The sequence below is a fragment of the Ciconia boyciana genome, chromosome 2 (genome assembly GCF_034638445.1).
Source record: "Ciconia boyciana chromosome 2, ASM3463844v1, whole genome shotgun sequence".
Classification (NCBI taxonomy): domain Eukaryota; kingdom Metazoa; phylum Chordata; class Aves; order Ciconiiformes; family Ciconiidae; genus Ciconia; species Ciconia boyciana.
The window spans coordinates 146,905,613-146,925,887 of record NC_132935.1 but is presented as its reverse complement, the minus strand read 5'-3'; positions in this window follow the sequence as shown (position 1 = coordinate 146,925,887).

Below are 20,275 nucleotides of genomic sequence, written 5' to 3'. Positions count from 1 at the left end.
CTAATACTTTAAAAGATTTGGATCTCTGCTGCTGAAACAAATAAGAAACTAAAACAACCACAGCAGCTGCTTCCATATTTACATGATAATGTTGAACTGTTTATTTCTTACAGACAGGCTACGCAGAAATCACAACTGAATTTTATAAAATGGCAGCTATTATAATCTGTGAGACCTCTCGGGTATTCGGACCACAAACTTGAAATGTTTATGAATTGTTATGAAGAACACATCCAACAAAGCTGGATGATTAATGTATAGATTTTCTATGTCTTCCATGTCAAAAATCATGAAAGATTCTGTAATAGATAAATCTTCAAAGAGTCCAAACTATTGCAGCCTTGAGTACAGTTGTTTGCCAACAAAAAGAGTGGCAGCAAAGGCAAATACATACTAAAACAAACAAACAAACAAACAAAACCCAAAAAAAGTGTATGTGTAATGGAAATAAAAGTTGTAAGGCCATGTAAAATAACACAAGTAAATGAAAACTCCATTTGCATAACTGAGAGCTGATCCGAATGGGACTACTAGAATGCCATACCAGGGAGATTTTTTCTGTGATTCCCTTTACCATTACTTAACCCACTTCAGTCAATGCACTCTTAGAAAAAATGGCAGTTTTAAAATGTAGCTTTGCTTTTGCCCTTGGAGAAGGATTTGTCAAATCTCACCAGAACAAACCTACAGGTCTGAACTTTACCTAGGAAGAGTTTCTACTATTTGTGGCAGAAAAAGCATTGTGAACATGAGTGATTCCTAGCAAGACTCTTACTAATATTCAATCAATGGTGGTAGAGAGGAACAGGGACAAGCAACAGGTCTCTGTAAGAGCCCTATTCCCATCAAGACTAATCCACAGTAAATGGCAGAGCCTCCAACCATTGCACTGCAGAACTACAGCACACGATTCCTGGTGAGAAAGAGAGGTGCTGAATTTTTGGTAGTATATACCTAGTAGTCCATTTAGAAAAACTCAGGTAATTTATGTCAGGACACGCACTGAAATGGACTGAGTTACTAGCTAAACGATTGCAAATGAATGTCAATCATACCATGTATTGTTTGTGGCCTGTGCACTTTCTTCTCATATAGAAATGACTGGCTGAAGAGAAAATCATAAATTTGTGTTAGTTTCTGTTGTGTGGCTTCTGACCTACTCTTTTGCCCTCAGAGGCTGGGAGCAGCAAAGCAGAAAAGAAAAGCTTCAAAGAACCAAGGATCTATAGACGTAGGGAGCTTCAGCTGTAACCTGTGGAGCCCCAGACAGCTCTGCATGTTGCCATGGTCTCTTCTCCATGTCTGCTCCAATTCCTAATTGAAATATATCTTGTGACAGATGAAGTCTGTCTCAGCAGATCTAGAGTATTATGTTTTTTTCTTTACTACTAACAGTGGTGGGGAGCTAGACCAGTGCCGCAGGATGCAGCTCAACAGACTGGCACATACCTCCAGCGAGACAGCCAGGCAATGTCAGACTTCACGAAGATGCTTTGCAAAGCCAGCACATTTATTTTGCAAATGAGGAACGGACCAAAAGCCATGGCATCCTCTGCAGTGACAGTACAATGTACAGACCTAAGAAAGCGAGGAATCTGGCAGGCTTTTGCTGAGAACAGCCGGTTTGAGGAGCCACTCTTCCTGTTAACTTTTCCTATGGAGCCTATGGGGTCACCAAAGCTAACAACATGAACTGTGCTAGAGCCTCAGCTATATAGTTGCTGCTACTAAGTGTTTTGCTCTGCATTATAATCTATAAGAAATTAATAAAGACATTTTCAGCTACCCATTTTTCCTTAAAACTAACCACAAATTGAATAGAACAGATAAACAAATAATTCCAATATAAATTAATATCCTCTCTGGCTAACTTCAGTTACTAGTCTCCCATGTTGCCTAACTAGTTGAGCATAGAAATTAGTAATTTAAATTGTGTCTTGTCACTTTCACTCTAGCATTTCAGAGACATAAGCCGTATCTCCAGTTACTGAAGGGTATACGAGGATATGTGAAATCCAGAGTGAATACTCCATCTCGTGGCAGATCATTGTGTTCCTGGTCGACAAAAATATACTCACAAAGCCAAGATTGTATAATTCTGTTAAGACTATTGTATAAGTCTGTTAAGATTGAAAATCTAAAAGTAGATACCTTTTCCTAGAATTAGAGCAGAAATATCTGCACATATGTATGTGGTGGTAGAAAGCAATTACAGTTTGAAATCCCTAATTTTCAGTAACATTTCTCCCACCAAAAAAAGAACCAAAACCCACAACAAACAAAAAAACTAACAAGCAAATTAACAATAAAATCAAACTCCTGGAATATAAAAACAACCCAGCACATTGAATTCTGACATAAATTCTTCACAGCTTTCCTAGAAAATACAGCAAAATGGAATCACTGGATTAGTTAATCTGACTTTTTGTGTATTATAGGTCTTTAAGTATTGATCCAATACTCTAATACATACACTAAATATTGTAGACTTCCAAAACTAAAATCTATGCTCCAAGGAAAGACTGTGTGGTGCCACTGTAATTCTCCACAGATACACTCAGCTAGCTATGCCCTGATCCACATATAAATAAAACGAAAATCGATTGTCAAACCATTCTCTGGTTCATTTGCAAAACCAGCATTGTCTCTCATTCTAAAGAAGAAGCTAGAAGCCTTTGAAATTACTTGGACCATATCAATATCAAATTATAATACTGAATCACCCCAAGTAATCAGAAAGTCAAAGAACTCATAAAACCTAACGGTAGTTCTTTGACTATTGGGAACACAATACCAAAGTATTATTTTCCTGACAACCATGTGAACAGACAATGACAGTTCTGAAAAGTCCTGGAAAAAAATCAATAATAGAAAAATACTGCCCTGAAACTATTTCATATATTTAGGTTGCTACCCTTAAAGGCTCAAAGAGATACTATTATTTTTAGGTTCAGATTCTTTTAATCTCTTAGTTCTCTAAGAAATCATCATTTTCCTTCAAGAACTTTTGCTTCATCTCCACAAAGTGCTTTAGGAGATATCACAGGTAGTAAACACCAAAAATAATTTAGTTTAACCTCCATGATATCCATTGTGGGAACCCATCAGGCTACATCTGTATTATTGGAGCCTCATCTGCATTATCAGGCTCAAGCATGTTTTCAGGTTCTCTGCAGTTTGCTCTAGCCATATACCAACTCCGTATCAGGGTAAGATTAACAAACACTAGTCCCTCATCCACACACTTGTTTCCATGGAAAGGAACTATAAATTTGTAGATTAGATGGGAGCTTCAGCATACTGGGAAAAGTGAGTTTGCAGGCAGCCTGAATGCTTGCAAGTGTTCTGCCTCTGCTTCTGACCACAGCTAGGACCTTTATCAAAGAAAACATCCATGCTTCAAAGGGAGAAATCTATTATTAAACGCCCATACACTGACAAGCAACTCTAAGGAAGCCATCGCACTATTGATGCCACTAGTTAACTTCTCACGACCTAGATTCATTTTCAGAATAACACCAAATGGAGAAGTTTATAGAAAGTCTGCTACGTTATGTGGACATCCTGAAGCACCCTCTGTCAGACTCAGATCAAATGAGATGCATAGGGTATAGCACTGTACTCACAGATCATCTTTTCCTTATCCATGGTGGAACACACAACCAGAATTCACCATTACTGCTTGTAGCAGTCAACTGATTAAACTTGTTTTAGAGGTAAAAAATGATAGTGAATAATCGTTGCAAACTGAATCCAAAGCTTGACTCTTTTGCCTTTCATTTTCAAGGTCTTCTTTAAGGAAAGTACTAAGCCAATAGAAATGCACTTGAAAATCATCCAGAGGTCTAGTTATATTAAATTTGAGGGACAGCATATCCCATCCCATCGCCACCCCAAGCCTTGCTGTTTAACATCTGATTGAAGATTAAATATCAAGACAGACAGGCAGAAAGAAAAAGAATGTCTTTTTCTTCTTCTTCTTTTTTTTTACCCCCAATATCACACAAAGTAGAACTTCAAACTTGGGATTAATTCTAAATCTTTACTACCTTTCATTCCCATTATAGCTATGGTCATCTGCCTCTGGGTAGAAAGCTGTCCCCGCCATTTTAGATACACACAATTGTGTTTCAGACACTCATGACCTTCAGCTATAGTCATCATGACTATAGCTCATAGCTAAGAATGTCCAGAAATAGCAGCAGCCAGTCTTAAATACTGTAGCTTTCTACTGAGTGTCAGAGGTCACCGTGAATACACCAGACTACTACTCCACTGTCTACACTGACTTTCCAAAGAACAGTGTGATTCAAAAGCCCTTTTCTGATATGCACAGCCTTCACTGATTTTAGAACCACTTGCTTGATCCCCCAGAATGGGCACTGAAACATTGATTAAAAATTGTGAGAATAGCCATCAAGAGCCTGTTCCATTTTTAACACTATATTTATCCCAGGAATCTCATATGATAAGTATGTCAAGGACATTTATAACAGAGACAAGGAGAATGCTGTATGATCTGTTTGAGATTAAAGCCTCTCAGATATCCAATACTTGGACAAAACTGTAAAGTAATATACAAATCAGTATTCAGTCAAGATTTTGCAGTCAGCATGATCAGCTTAACACATTCTTTCCCTTGTGGTAAGCAATATTAGTGATTTTTGATAAACGACATGTTTTTGACATTAAATGTTAACCTAAGAGATAATGAGTAAAGAAACAATCAAGTGGTTGATAACTAATCATTTATCTCAAACCCGTTACTACCCATTTACTAGACCTCTTAACCTCAGCTGAAAGAGTTACCAAAGCTTATGAAAAACTGAAGTACAAACAAGAAGTCAAATAACCAACAGAACCTTAAATTCAGTGGTCGCCAAGAAAATCAGTGCTCTGATTATGTAAAAGATTCCATAATCTTTTACATTTGGAAAATGTAAAAGGGGGGGGGGGGGGGGAAGTTAACTTGGAATTAGAAAAAAAGGATAATTTATAAATCTCAAGGAATAAAGTTTACCTTACTAAGTTTTAAAATCATCAGGATCAGATTGTACAGGGAAACTAATATAAACAGGGTAGGTGCTGGAATTCAATATGACTTTTTCTGATAAAATCTGATTAAAGTTAACCACAGAAATGTTTTCAGTAATGTAAGCAATCTATCACCACTATTTTATCTGCTATGATCTTGCTTCTACAGACAGGACATTTTTTAACTTAACTGAAACAAAATTAAAACAGCTTCAAATTACATTCCGACTAACTGAATTCCCGTTCCTATGTCAATTAGACATAATGTTATTCACTTCATGCTCCCTTACTAATCAGTTGATGTTTACAACCCTAGAGCATGTCACTTATCAGTGCAGGTGAGTTAATTTCTATGTACATAGTCTGCAATGTAGTTGGGGCAAAAAAGGTGCCACATGCATAAAAGTACTATGGATGTATATTTTTCATTTGGATAAGTTAGTGTCTCTGGACTTCATAAAGTTCTCGTCCTCTATATATGCTTAAGCCTCCCCACCAACATCTGCATCCCAGAGACGCTCATCATGTGACCAGACACATCACCCTTCTATGGCATCATCTGGAGACTTCCCGCTGAAGGCAATACAAGTAACAATGTATATAACAAAGCACAATGAAAAATTACATAAAATATGAATATGTAGAGGTGTCAGAGGGAAATAATCTTCCTCTTACATCCTGGAATAAAGTCACTCCTAAGATGAAATAAAAAGACCAAGTGTTTTCATGACCTTCCAGTAGAAAGATCAGCTACTATGAGGAGTGAGGATGTGATGCTCAGCACATTTGGCTGATCGATGTATTAATGAGAAGTGCTTATCTGACTACACAAGTGTTTAGATAACCTTTGTAAACGTGATACTAGCTACATTTCTATTGGATAACAAATTATATGACTAACATTCCTGCTTAAAATATACTGGAATTTTTAAAAACCCAGAGAGAAAAAGGGTTCCAAGGTAGTGCCTCACCAACATCTGTCCATTACCCAAAAAATTGGTTCCAGTAGAGTAATTGACTATATGACTATGTTGCAGTCTAGTTGTCCAAACCATTTCAATGAAAAATATTTAAGTTCTGATTTGTACATCAGAATTTTTATTCCACTATACTGTAACAGTCTACAAAGAGGACTAAGAATTTTTCTGACAATTTAAGGTAAAGATAAGATAATAAGCAATTTCATCACGTAAAACTGCTCGCTGATCTTGCTACTAAAATGTTTCCTCCCTAACTAATCCAAGACCTCATAAGTGGTACACAATAAAATGTAGAAAATAAAATTCTTCCATACATTTTAACTGGATGCTTCAGTCTCCTCCCTTACTTTTTTCAGCCGTTAGAGTCTGGAGCTATCAGCACACTTTCTGAACCAGCTGGACACCTCACCAGTGGTGACCATGTGTTATTCCTCCTATTCACGTGCCATTGCTGCTCCAGGCTTGCTCAGCACTATCTGTCCATCACATGAACACTTGGAGAAAATAGACCTGAACTGATGCTACATCTCTTGAATCCAGTAAGAAACAATAAAAAAAAAAATAATCAAAATTTTATGACTTTATACACTAATGAGTTCTGAAAGAGTCCTAGTTCTTTGAACACCTTCTGTACAAAAAAATCTTGCATTACACATTCATCACAATAAACGCTAAATTTTATAGCAATGAGTCAAATCAGTAAGGTGCCTTGGCAGAGATACAGCTGATCTGGATATCTGACATCCTGATAGAATTCTAATGACATCTGCCGCTAAGACAAGCAAGGTTAGAAGTTTTTTTTAAAGGTTCCAAATGATAAAATTTGCTTCCCTTTTTTAAAGTACAGAATGGTCATTTCATCTAGAAAAGAGTAGCCTCCTTGTAACTGCATCAAGACCTAAAGCTAAAGCCTTTTTCACCTACTTTTCATGAAGCCTTTGAGGATTTTATCACAAAAGATGCAAAGGATTTCCTTGTGTTTTTTTATTATTACTATTATTCTATAGTAGTAGAATAGTAGTGTATAAAGTCCACACTGTAGACTTATGCTATTCACTGCATATTTATGCTGTAAATTGTGAAGAACGGAAAGAGGAAGAAGCTTAGATTACTATCTGAAGTACTATCTGAAGCACTAATGAATATTTCCCTAGTGATACCACATCCCACTTCTGCTGATGCTTTAAAATAGACATTGACAAACTGGAAAACAATCAGAAGAGAGCTGCAAAAACTAGTCCAGATTTGGGAAAGCTATTTTAGATTGAGACTTTTTTAAAAAATCTGTTGAATGCAATTTAAGAAAGGTTACAGTCCAGAGTAAGCTATCTAATTAGAAGATGTTTGACAGCAGAAAGCTTTCTGTATTGGTCAAATGCCCCCACCCAAAAAAGTCAACTGAGAAGACAAGCATGTCAGCATTTCCTCAGTCCTTTTTGTGAACTAATATTAAAAAAAAGAAGAAAGAGGCAGGGAAGAGAGTGCAGTAGGAGTTTGAGTAGAAGGGGAAAGATGAGAGATGGATTAATGGTTTTAATATGCTAATATAGAACGATGAATAACTACTAAGTTGATACTAAACTTCTGCTTCTCTTATTAAAATAATCCTAGTATTTGACCCAAGAGGGAATAAAATTGCTTATCATCTCCAGTATTCATAAGTCTTCATCCTTTCTTAAACTGCAGTTAAATCACTAATCCGACTTATTTTCTTTTAAAATGGTTGTACAGGATACACCATATAACACAGGACATGGGAACTATTATCCCTTCTTCTCTCTGACCTTCCTGCAGCTTCCTTTTCCAGTAAGCTCATCTTTCTCCTGTTTGTTCAAAAACTGTCTGTACTTTATCCTTCTTCTGTTTTTTTTCAGCCCAGTATGGGGCCTGAAGCTCATTCCAGCTCTGCTGCTGGGGAGAGCTGTAACTGAGGAGCATCAAAGACACTCAGGACTGTAGAAAAGGAGAGTAGTAGACACCGTCTGCAAGAGGTAAGAATGAAGTTCAGAGAGTCAAACATGTTGCTGGTCAACATCTGCCTTTCATTTGTCAGTTCATGGAAACTTTAATAATCTAGGTGGAAACACACTGGAAAGCAGGATAACTTTCAAAGACCTGAGGGTTGCTGGAAACTGGAGGAGCACAGGAGGGAAAAGCCACTTTATACTTGCTCAGCTCTCCATCTCCTTCATGGGTACCTGTTACTATTCTTTATGATAAAGAGGATACTTGGGTGCAATTTTTTGGTCTAATTCCATATAGCCAATTTTAGGTAGGATCAAGAAAAATACAAAATAAAGAAGGGCAGAGACATTAAAATAAAATGCATAGATATTTCTGCATCAACTTGACTTACACATTTCTCATCAGTTTATTTGACTATCTTTTCTCTTGCATCCTTAATGCTAAATGAATTCCACACCAGCTAACTAATTTATTCCCTTTTTGATTTCTGAATGCTTTCATGAACACTCACTTCAGAGAATTGTGCAGCCCATGCCTAGAGTGAACCCGATATTGCTGTCTTCAGAGGGAACTGATGTAGGCCAAGCTACAGCAGCCATGCTGAGTCCATGCCATGCCACATCAATCATTTTCATTTGGAAAGAAAGAGAACAGAGATGCAGCACCTGCATTCCGCCAAGTTGGTCATATTTTCTTTTTGTTGAATACATTCTTTTCCCTTTTGGTTCTCATTAGAGATCAAGACAAGTTTATGCAAAATGACTGCACACACTTGAGAATCAACAGCACTGTTTGTCATGAGGCAAAAGAGAATTTTTGTTCTGCTATAGTTATGTAGTTACACAAAGGAGAAAATAGGAGTTGTTCCTAATCAGTTCCTCATCTGTTCCTAATTAGAAGAGCATGCCTTTATGCAAAACATGTTGTAATTCCAAATTTCGTACTTAAATGAGTGGAATATGTGAAAGTCACAGTAGAAAACTTGATTCTCAGAAGTAACGTTCTAGCTGCTGCTGTGCATGCCCCTGTAGGAAACTCCTAGAGGCCTCTGTCATAAGACACTTCATAACTCAGCATTTAGGATTACTCTGATGCTACAGTGGTATTTCATAACGCTAATTTTACATATAAGGAATGAAACCATTAATCACAAGCTTATACAACTTATTATAGAAAAGGTTATGTCCTTAAAGAGTTTTTGCTCCATCATCTACTTTCTAATACCTATTTTCAAAAGGCGCAGTGGTTTCAGAAACCATTATCCTATACCCTTGTCAGACATAACAGGCTATCAATGGCCCAGGGGCTGACTCTTGAAAGATTTTTTTTCTTATAGCTTCTTGGAATAAAAACCAACCAACCAAACAAACAAACACTAAGATTTCTTCCTTTATCAAGTTCCAGATTTTTTCATAACTCTGGCAACACTTAGGGTTAGTCTGTTAGGGAACCAAGTGTGAATTCCAGTGCATTCCATTTAAAAAGTAGAAAAATAAATACTTTTCTGTTCCTTCATTAAAGGTGACAAAATTGAATAAGTTGAAAAGGATCAAAACATTGGAGGCAAACACAATTATATCAGTTTATTAAGAACATCTTTTTATTTTAAACCTCAGGGCACTCAAGCTATTCATGCCGATTTTTAAGTACTCATGCTTCAGCTTGGCAATACATTAATTACTGTAGTTTAAAGTTGAGGACATAGGTTAAAGGTATAAATGGAATATCTATCCATTAAGTAAGAGAGAGGAAAATAAGATCCATGCATCTGAGGACGACTGAGCTGATTTGGAAAAAAAAAACCAAAACAAAAAGAACTTTTTGAATTCTTACACTAATGGACTTAAACTAAATTGTTGATGAAAATAACAGCATATGGTCCTTCCATTTCAACCTTCATTTTTGTTTTACTGGCCTTTTCCACTTTTGTATTGCAGATGGCATTTTAAAAATGCCTAAAAGAATTCAAGAAACTGCAAGAGCAGCTTCTCTTCCTGTCTTTTGAGGCAAACTGCTTCCCTCCTCCCCTTAAATAAAGATGGAGTCCTAGTAATTTCTCAATGAAATGTCTTATAAAATATCCATACAGTTTTCAGATTTAAGAATAAAAATTGATTTAATTAAAAAGAACAGAATTGGAGGTCTTGACCTATCCCAATTCTAGAATTACTTTTGAGGTTTGTCTCATCATATTCACACATCCTTTTAAATCACAGGCAGACAATGATATAACTGCCAGCATTCTAGCACGGAAATGCTAGAAAATGTTCCCACTAATTTGACATAAAGCCCATTGAGAGGAATGTAATTATTTGCAAAGCAGGCACATAGTGACAGTGGCAGAAGGAAACTCCTTACTCATCTTCTCCATTTATAAAGCAAGGAAGCCCTCCTGTAATAACAGAAGGTGGAAAAAAGATTGTGTTAAACTTCACTGAATGAAGACAAAGAAATAATATCACAAAGATTAATTTATAAAACACTAAGTGAAGCTGGAAGGGCTGACAGCTTAATACAACAAAAGAATTACCCCATCACCACCAAAATCTGAGGGGAGAACATAAATGAGTGGTAGATCCTCTCATCTGGCACTTGCTTATAGCAAAACCAAAACATTTGCTTTTCTTTGACAACTTAACTTTGGCAGAGATATCATCAAAGGATCATAGAATCACAGAATCATAAAATATCTCAAATTGGAAGGGACCCATAAGGATCATCTAGTCCTACTCCCCGCTCCTTGCAGAACTACGTAAAACTAAACCATATGACTAAGAGCATCATCTAGGTGCTCCTTGAACTCTGACAGGCTTGGTGCCATGACTACTTCTGTGGGGAGCCTCTTCCAGTGACTGACCACCCTCTCAGTGAAGAACATTTTCCTAATGCCCAGTCTGAATTTCCCCTGACGCAGCTTCATTCCATTTCCTCATGTCCTATCGCTGGTCACCAGAGAGAGGAGATCAGCACCCCCTTGAGGAAGCTGTAGACTGTGATGAGGGCACCCCTCAGCCTTCTCTTCTCCAAGCTGAACAAACCACGTGGCCTCAGCCGCTCCTCCTAAGTCTTGCCCTCAAGACCTTTCACCAACTTGGTTGCCCTCCTCTGCACACACTCTAATAGTTTGATGTCCTTCCTATATTGAGGCACCCAAACTGCACACAGTACTTGAAGTGGGGCCGCACCAGTGCAATGTAGAGTGGGAGTCTCACCTCCCATGACTAGCTAGCTATGCTGTGCTTGATGCACCCCAAGACACGGTTGGCCCTTTTGGCTGCCAGGACACACTGTTGACTCATGTTCAACTTGCCATCAACCCAAACCCTCAGATCTCTTTCCGCGGGCCTGCTCTCCAGCCTCTTGTCCCCCAGTTTGTATGTAAACCAGGATTGCCTTGTCCCAGGTAGAGAATCCTGCACTTGCTCTTGTTAAATTTCACATGGTTGGTGATTGCCCAGCTCTCTAGTCTATCCAGATCTCTCTGTAAGGCCTCTCTACCCTCAAGGGAGTCCACAGCTCATCCTAGTTTAGTATCATCAGCAAACTTACTTAATGTAAGATAATTTATAAAAACACTGAAGAGAACTGGCCCTAAAATTGAGCCCTGGTGAACCCCACTAGTGACTGGCCACCAGCCTGATGTAACCCCATTTACTAAAAGTCTTTCAGCCTGACCTGTCAGCCCATTGCTCACCCAGCATGGTGTGCAATATGGACTTGTCTAGATGTGTGCTGGACATTTTATCTAGAAGGATATTGTGAGAGACAGTATCAAAAGCTTTGCTAAAATCCAAAAAAAGCACATCTATTGGCTTCCCTTGATGATAGGTTGGTCATCTAAAGCAACCTACTGCTTCGAGCAGCATCAATGCTTAATTCAGACCTTGCTGTAATAAGTGGCTTCAAAGTCAGAAAATACATTCCAACCTACTTTTCATAAGGATAGTACATTTTTAAATCAAAAGCATTGGCATAAAATATTAACAGTAACTCCATTCAGCACATCAGGAGATACACCTGTACAGCAAAAGAAACATCCTCTTTAACTAAAGCACTTGCAAGCTACCCTCCTTTTCTTTCTTTGAAAAATTAGATGAACTTGCATCGTTGAATACAGAGTGTGATGGATGCACTCGACCTCTTAACCAAACTAGCAGTAGTACAACTAGCAGTACAGACTCCAAAGGAGGTAAAGGCCTGAGCCGTGGCCAGGCCAAGAACTCCTCTGGTTCCGATCTGTTCTCTGAGAACCCACAAAGAAGCTGAGTGGCACAGTGAGCATCAATGCATATGAGCTTGGAACACCGATCATGCGATTGACACATGAATAGCGGGTGGCTTTTCCAAGACTCATTTATCAAGGAACAAAGAAAGTTGTGGGTACAAGGAGCATCATGCGTATCTTTCCTATCGCATGTAATTTGACTACTAGCCAACCACTTTATCTATAAATATGACAGCCAAAGTGAGCCTTTTCTGAGGTCTCCCTGCTAGGCAGCATGGCTGCATGGAGGTGATCTCCCCTTGGGCTGGGACACCTCTCAAGGTTGCTCCCTGAGGCAGACAGACCTTTTACCAAAGACAGACCTTTGGTAAGCGACCAATATCATGCATAACCTTGTAATATCGTAACTTTGATTTTGTCTTGGTAACTTTGATTGCATGCTGAATTGATAAATTTTGCATATATAATCCCTTAGACATAAACCCTTGTCCAAGTCTGAGACTAAGCTCCATCAGGAGTTTAGAAAGCAAGGGGGTCTACTCTGAACCTTGTGACTTAACGGGAGGGTCCTCTGTACCCTTTTGTATCCTCGGTCTCTCTGTGAATCATTTTAACTCGAGTGTAACCCAATATTTCTGTGTATATTTCTTCCATGCAGTAATTAATAGAGTGAACCTTGCCATCGAACTTTGTTAAGTCGCACTTTTATAAATCATGTTAAAAGCACTTTTGCTAATACCTTTGATGGTGGGTTTTTTAAGCGATCTAAATCACTCATTCACGACACAGAGAGAAGGCATATATGAGGGCTGTGCCAAAACTTACCTAAGCAATTATAGGCAAGATCCTGTAGCACTGTGAGAGCCCAGTTCACAATAAACAAAGGAACTAGAGACATAAGAACTTGTAGAAAATATTTTATTTTCATTAAAATTGTTTAATAATAGGAGAAAAGCCACCTAATTGACATTCTGCACCCAAATGTTTCACCAAGGCCCCACTGGCTGCAAGTGAGTTGTCAGACAACAGACAGCTATCAATTGTTTCAGTACAAGCAACTTTCTTTTCTAGCACAAAATATTTTTCCAGCAAGAAAATGTAAGGACTTTTATTAAAATAAAACTATATTTCCATTTCACATTATAAACACTGGCATAGAAAAACAGGTTTTGAGTAAAATGCCATTAAAATCCTTTTAAACTTCCTACTTTGTCTTTACTGCTAAAGATAATATCCTGAGACTGTTGAGTGATAATGGAAAGCCCTTGTTCCAACTGGCAGACACACGGGGCAATATGTAAACAGGATTAGTGGCAGAATGCTACCATTAGTCTCTGGAAAAAGTGCAAACAAATAATTTATTGCTTCATTATTTAATTAGCAAAAAGCTTTTTGGCTAATAACTTCAACACTGGAACATAAAAAACAGCTATGCCAAAGCTGAAAATGCAAAGCTTTGTGTCTTTTTGCTGCATGTTTCTATATAAGAATTTTTCTAGGAATGTGACCCAAAAGTACAAAAGTCTGCAATAAGTTTAAAAATAATCCAAGAAATGCAGGTCAAATTAATCCACTCACTAATAGCCACGTAACCCTTTGACTTCCAGCAAAGCATGCAAGAAATCTTAGCTGGATAATCAAGCTGGTCCCTCTATATTGCCCTTTACATTTCCAGTATCGTTACAGAAATCAGTTATATATTATTTGTGCATTAGTTCCCATATTTTCTAAGACATAGTGTATATTTATGGTTAAAGATAAACTATTTAAGGAATGAATAAATGGATGCATATGGAATGTTGTCCAACTCGCCTTAAATCCAATGAAAATGTTTCTGTTACAGAAACATGATTCTGTTACAGATTTAAAAAGTGCCATATTCAGGAATTTTAAGTCTATAAAAGCTTGCAGTCAAACACCTAAAATTCATATTCTGGTTTGCTAGCAGCCAATGAAACACAATACATGGTCAAGTTAAAGTAGAAAAAGGACCAAACAAGTGATCTCACTGCTGAATTTTCCAGTGTTCTCTGCAAACGACAAGCTGTTCAGATCAATATTTATGGCATATTTTGCAACGGGATCAAAGATTTAAATTTATGTGTTGAAAATAGCTTTCAGCATAAATACTAAAGTCCTTCAAACCCACATGTTGAATACATCTCTCTCTCTCTGTAATAAAGGCACAATAACAAGAAATTATTGCAAATTCTTGCATAAGAAATATTTGTTGTATAGAGAGTAATTGCAAGTTTTCCACTATGCAATGTATTATCATCAGTATGACATTGAGTTTAAGTCTGAGAACATTGAAACTGTGCTGTTGACAAGGGGTAAAAAGTATGCTTGTGTGCTACCTGAAAATTAAGACCACTAGGTGGTAGAGCATTTCACAAGAAGCTGCTTAATAGAAACTGGTATCAGCCCCAGAGTAGAAGGCAGAAAAAAAATGAAGCATAGCTGACAAAATAACGCTTTGGTGCCTCAGACTACTGTGTAAGTTACAGCAAGCAGATTTAGGCATTCCATTCAGGAAGAGCAATAGCAAGCACGAACATGTACTAGAGAAAAATCATTAAAAGAAAATGAAATAAAAGCAAATGAGAAATATAGATGTAAAAAGAAAATATATGAAAAAGAAAAATGTGGATGTACATATTGTGATCAGACTGCAATTTAAGATCACATTTGGACATACTCTGTGTGCTGCAGTTACCCTCTCATACAACATTTGAAGTGAAAGAAAACTTAAATGTGGGAAATCAATTCTAACCACCTACCTCGAGGAAGATTTCTTTAAGAATAACCTTATTCATCTTCAGACAAAACATAGTCCTTGAATTCAGTAGGATTTCCCGAGCTGAGCTGATCTCCCACTGGCTTCAGTAGAAGGACTTGATTTGAAATCTTGCAAGCCCCCTCTCAGCTCCTGCCCGTGCCCCCACCGTCCATCAGCTCAAGCCGATGAGGACCACCTGGGTGCTGCCAGGCCATCCCATGTGTGCATGCTGACTGAAGCTGCCCCTCGAGAATTGCTTTCCCTTGGTGAGGGGGATTCTCCTCTACCTAGATGACAGCTTTCACAGAGTCATACAAAAGGTGGTACCTATCGGGTTTTCATCACTCTGCCAAATTATTGGAATAGAAATAGGCTCTGAAGTTATTAGGCAAGAACTGGCAGGTGAACAGATGGTAGGGGATTCAGCTGCTTAGATACTGTTGTCTAGTGCCATTTTTATACCCTAAGCACCCACGATACCCACACAGGACTAGCAGATGTGACCCAGGTCCCATTGGACTCCATTCCCTTTTGGAGTGGCAGCTAGAAGCCAAATGGGAAGTGTTAAGGTATTGAAAATGACACTGAATGCTTTGGCAACTGAATTTAGCTGGCAGTGTGAATACATAAGTCTTGTTTCTCTACAAAATCAGGCTTAAAAAAGAAGAAATTTAATACATCAATGAAGAAACAAATCTGAGGAGCACTAAACATTTACCATCTGAATGAGAAGATAACCGAAATTTTTTTGTATGGCCCATCGGAATTTTTTTTTTTTAGATAAATGTTGGAAAAATAACAGGACAATCCATAGGGTTTTTTTACCTTATTGCAAAATTTTTTTACATTTCTGGATGCATTTCCAAGTACCAAACACTGTTCTACCTGGGTTTCAGCCCACTTTCTCTTTTTTATATGGGTACATTTCTATGGAGAACAACAACCATTATTTTTAGTTCTTCAGTTCTCGAAAATGCAACATCATCCAATGAAAAAAACTGAGCTATCATTATCTGCCAGCTATCCCATCCAGTGATTAAATTCAAGATAAAAATAGCCAAATGGTTTTATATATGATAAAAAGCAGAAAAGGCAGATTGCTTATAAGATAAAAAGAAGAAACTATGATAAGTCAATCAGGAGCACAGGAGATGAGAGCTAATAACACATATTGGTGTGATGAAGACTGACATGCCCATTACCAAAGTGGAACAATTTTTAGCAGTAAAAAGATTAAGCATGATGGCATGAAATAAAAAATTGACTAGACTTTATAGAACACGGAAGTTCAGGGGCTTCAAAAGGATTATTAAAATCTGCTGCGAACAGAAGCCTCCATGAGTAAAAAGAATCAGAGAGATTATGCTACCCCTTAATGCAAGAAAAAAAATTACAAACTTACCTCTTCTACACCCATGCAAAATACAGAGAATTTATTTATAAGTAAGAAATAGTAAAAGAAAGAGTGAAAAAGAATAGTCAGCTGCAAATTACTGCAGAACAATATGACAAAAGTAGAAGATAATTGCTAGGCAAATACAAACCTCAGCACTGCCAATTACCAATCTAGAACTTGAAGAAGATTCTTTTAGCCACAGATGTGCCAGATATTAATTTGTTGGACAGTATTTTAAGGAGTTGGCCATCTACTGCTGGTCATCTTATCAGAAGCTGCAACAGGTATTATTTTGCTCTAGCATCTTCACGGGCCTTTGATTCGTATTTATACTGGATGATGTAGTGAGCAGCAAGTCCTCTATCTTCAGAGCAGCACTTGAGCCCTCAGAGTGCCTTCTTCACTGGCACCATGTGCCAACAGATTTGCACGGCACTGTGGCTTTTGAGATGGTTAATGAACCACACACCAGTAGATGGAGGCAATATTAAGGGCTTAATTCAGTTTAGAGATGCATCCAAAATGGATGGTTATCATTTTGTTCATTCCCATTCATACACTAAAGACAACAGAGCCGGACTACTGTATCAAACACCATGATACTTACACCATACTGACGATTTATAACACCCAAGATTCAGAGCTTTTACTCTTCTTTTCAGATTTTATACTTTTCATTGAAGTTTTGCTAAACTGGATTTACAAGCCTTTTGGTCTAATATCTAAGCAAGCCACCAGGAGAAATGTTTTCTTCACTATTATCTTTACATTTTTAATTGTCACCATTTGTTTGTGTTAGAAACAATCTTGCAAAGTTTGACCAAAGACATACATCTTTTAGCACTTGCATCTTACCATGGTACATGTGTGCAGCTTTTGCTTCAGACATATTTAAAAGATAGATCATAAAAGTGGTGATGTATAGATCTTAGAACTTATTTCAGGGAGTTTATTTTAAGGGTGGCTAGTAGCAGTGAAGAAATTAAAGAAAAAATTAACTTGGAATTCCAGATTAATTCTCTTTCTCCCTTTCATTGAGACAAGCAGATATGCTGGAGGAGTGATGTGTAGGATTAGTGACTGTTTGATTTGATAATTATTGTCAGCACATCATAAAATTTCAAAGGTAATGAAAAAGTTATCACTGAAGATTTAGAGATTGTTTGCAACACAATTTTGAATGGACAACCACCTAACATGGTATCATTTATATCTATGATGCCAAAGGCATAAAAGAAGAGAATTCCATTTCAATTACTTTTACGTTATTTTCATTTTAGTTATGAAAGCACACCTGTTAAATGTATCCCCTAATGGTACCAAAGCAGATTCACAGAGCAGTTATCAGGTTTTCTGGTTTAGTACCAATATCTTGCACTGCTAAGAGAATATTTATTAGGTAGTTCTGTCTTGATAAAACCTGTACTTGTAAACCAGATACATAGAAATGCTCTATGCATTGATTTGCAGTTGCAGAATTGTAGGCTTTCCATTTCAAATCATGATCTTTTACTATATTAATTTACGTTGTTGAATTTTCTGTAGTACATATCAATACAGTATGAGCATTTCAAGATGCCCAAGGAACGCTCACCTACCTTAGGGAAACATTATTCCTTGTAAAAAGATAATTATTTCCTCCTTAAAAAAAAATCTTCAAATACTTATGAACTGTACACAAATGCAGTAAACTAAGCATCTTTTTAAGCCTACCTATTGATAAAGTAAAACAAAAGCACCAAAAATGCATCCCTTTCAATGTGATATTGATTTAAAAAAGTAATGATGGTATAGGATGGGATTAATCTGATTTAGTATAAATGTCTACACCTGAGCTATTCACCCACGATTACCTTCAAGCAACAGCTAGTAGCTATAGTCAGAGGAGGGCAGGGCAACAGTCATGTCATCCTAATGTTGACAACTAACACAGGTCAAGTGAATTACATGCTAGTTGTTTTAGATGGCTGCAGAAGGAGCATAGTGTAACTAGCTTAACTATTAACAGCAATATTTAAATGTCTAAATTTAGGATTGATGACTCTCATCCACAATGTCTACCAAGCATTTTTTCTGTTTGTGTGGATTCATTTATCCACTGTTTGTTGCAGAGTTGTTAATGCTCAAAGAGTGCGGTCGCAAGTAAGGATTGATGGAATAAGAGTGAAAATTTCAGTTGTTCTAAAACTCCTGCTAGTCACAGGTCATCAGTGTTTGACATTTCCTATTTCTGCAGAAGTTTGCTACCCCGTCATGCCTGGGTCTTTAAGTTTAAACGTGTGGGCTGAAAGATAGACAAAACTGCAGAGATATTGTCCTCCGGATTTCAGATAGCACGTAACTATTACCTGCCGAGAGAACTTTGTGTTTTGCTGAAATAGATGTTTAAACTATTCTTTGAAACACAGCACTCTGAAGATATCTTCAAAACTGAGATTTGCTTCAAGTAATAGCTATTAGAAACCAGAGAACAAAACCATAAAAAGGAAAAAATAATCTTATATATTACCATAAGTAATAGTCCTTTCTATGATGTCAGTTTAATTGTTTTCACTGAAGAATCTGTAGGAAACTTCAGTCTGTATTAGTAAATAAGAAGGAAAAATTTTAAGTTGGTGAAAATACTGAGGAAAAAAACCAGTTACCAGAAGGACACAGTTGCAGCAACTGAAATTGTCCAATTGATTTTTTACTGTCAAGTTTTCAGTTATGATACTTTGATTTGTGTGTGTGTGTGTATGGCAATTGTGAATCTAATGAGCACAGTTGCCTTAAGCATGTTCCTAAACCCACTAAAAACAGGTTGAAACAAGCAAAGCAAATACTTATGCAAAACACTGTATTCTTTCTCATTTTTCAAGCTTCTGGGTGAAGTAACAAATTTCGTTGTGTGGGGATTTTTTTTAAATGAACTCAGGGACACCTACTGCCCAGTCATTGTGCAAACACCAGTTTTCCAGTGATCCATTAGCAGCACGCTGCAGAGAGCACTGCCATTACTAGCACGGTGGAAGTGGTTTGGGACAGTTCTCTTAGAAAAAATAAGCCTAAAAAAAGTAAGAAGCAATTTAAGCTTAACTTCACGAATGTAGCCCATGACTACTAAAAATAAAGTTCATTCCTTTTCCCACAACGGGGATTGAGTCCCCATGAGCCTGCTCCAAGCAGGGGTTCAACTCCTCTTCCACACTGGGCTACACTCACTCAAATTAGTTTTCCAACCCAACAAAGCAAGTACAGGCACGTGCATAATAAATATGTTAATACTAAGTAAAGACAAATTATTTTCTATTTGAACAGGCAAAAAGAATTTTCCAGGAGTCTCTGATAAATATAGGTTCATCAAGATAAGATCTGGGCTTTAGTTCTCACAGCATATATTATTGTGTGATACTGCCTACCATGTGATACAAAATAGGGTAAGGCTAAACCTCTCTCTCTATTTTAGGAAAGGTACCATCTAAGCAGACATCAGAAGAAACACATATAATTTTATTTCTTTACATAGTGCATGTAATGAGAAGAAGAAAGCCCAACTCCATTGTTTCCAAATCAGACATTTTTATTCAAACAGGCGAGGTAAGTCAGGTCTTAACATACCAAGCACACATTTCTTTTTCCATATTTTATTACTTTAAGAAATAACAGGGTAGATGTTAGTCGAAGAACTGTAGTCAACGAGGAGCAGATGACATGCATTTCCTGAGTAAGTCCACAACTGAGAAGTATAATTATTTCCTTTTTGTTCACAGTAACTTTCCTACTAATTAAAGAAATAAGAATATTAATGCAATTGGAACTGTATAATAGAAGAATATAGCAGCTCTAGTTAATTTTTGTTGAGATTTCCTGTCATCTAGGCAACATACGTTAATCTATGGTGGCAATATGTTTAG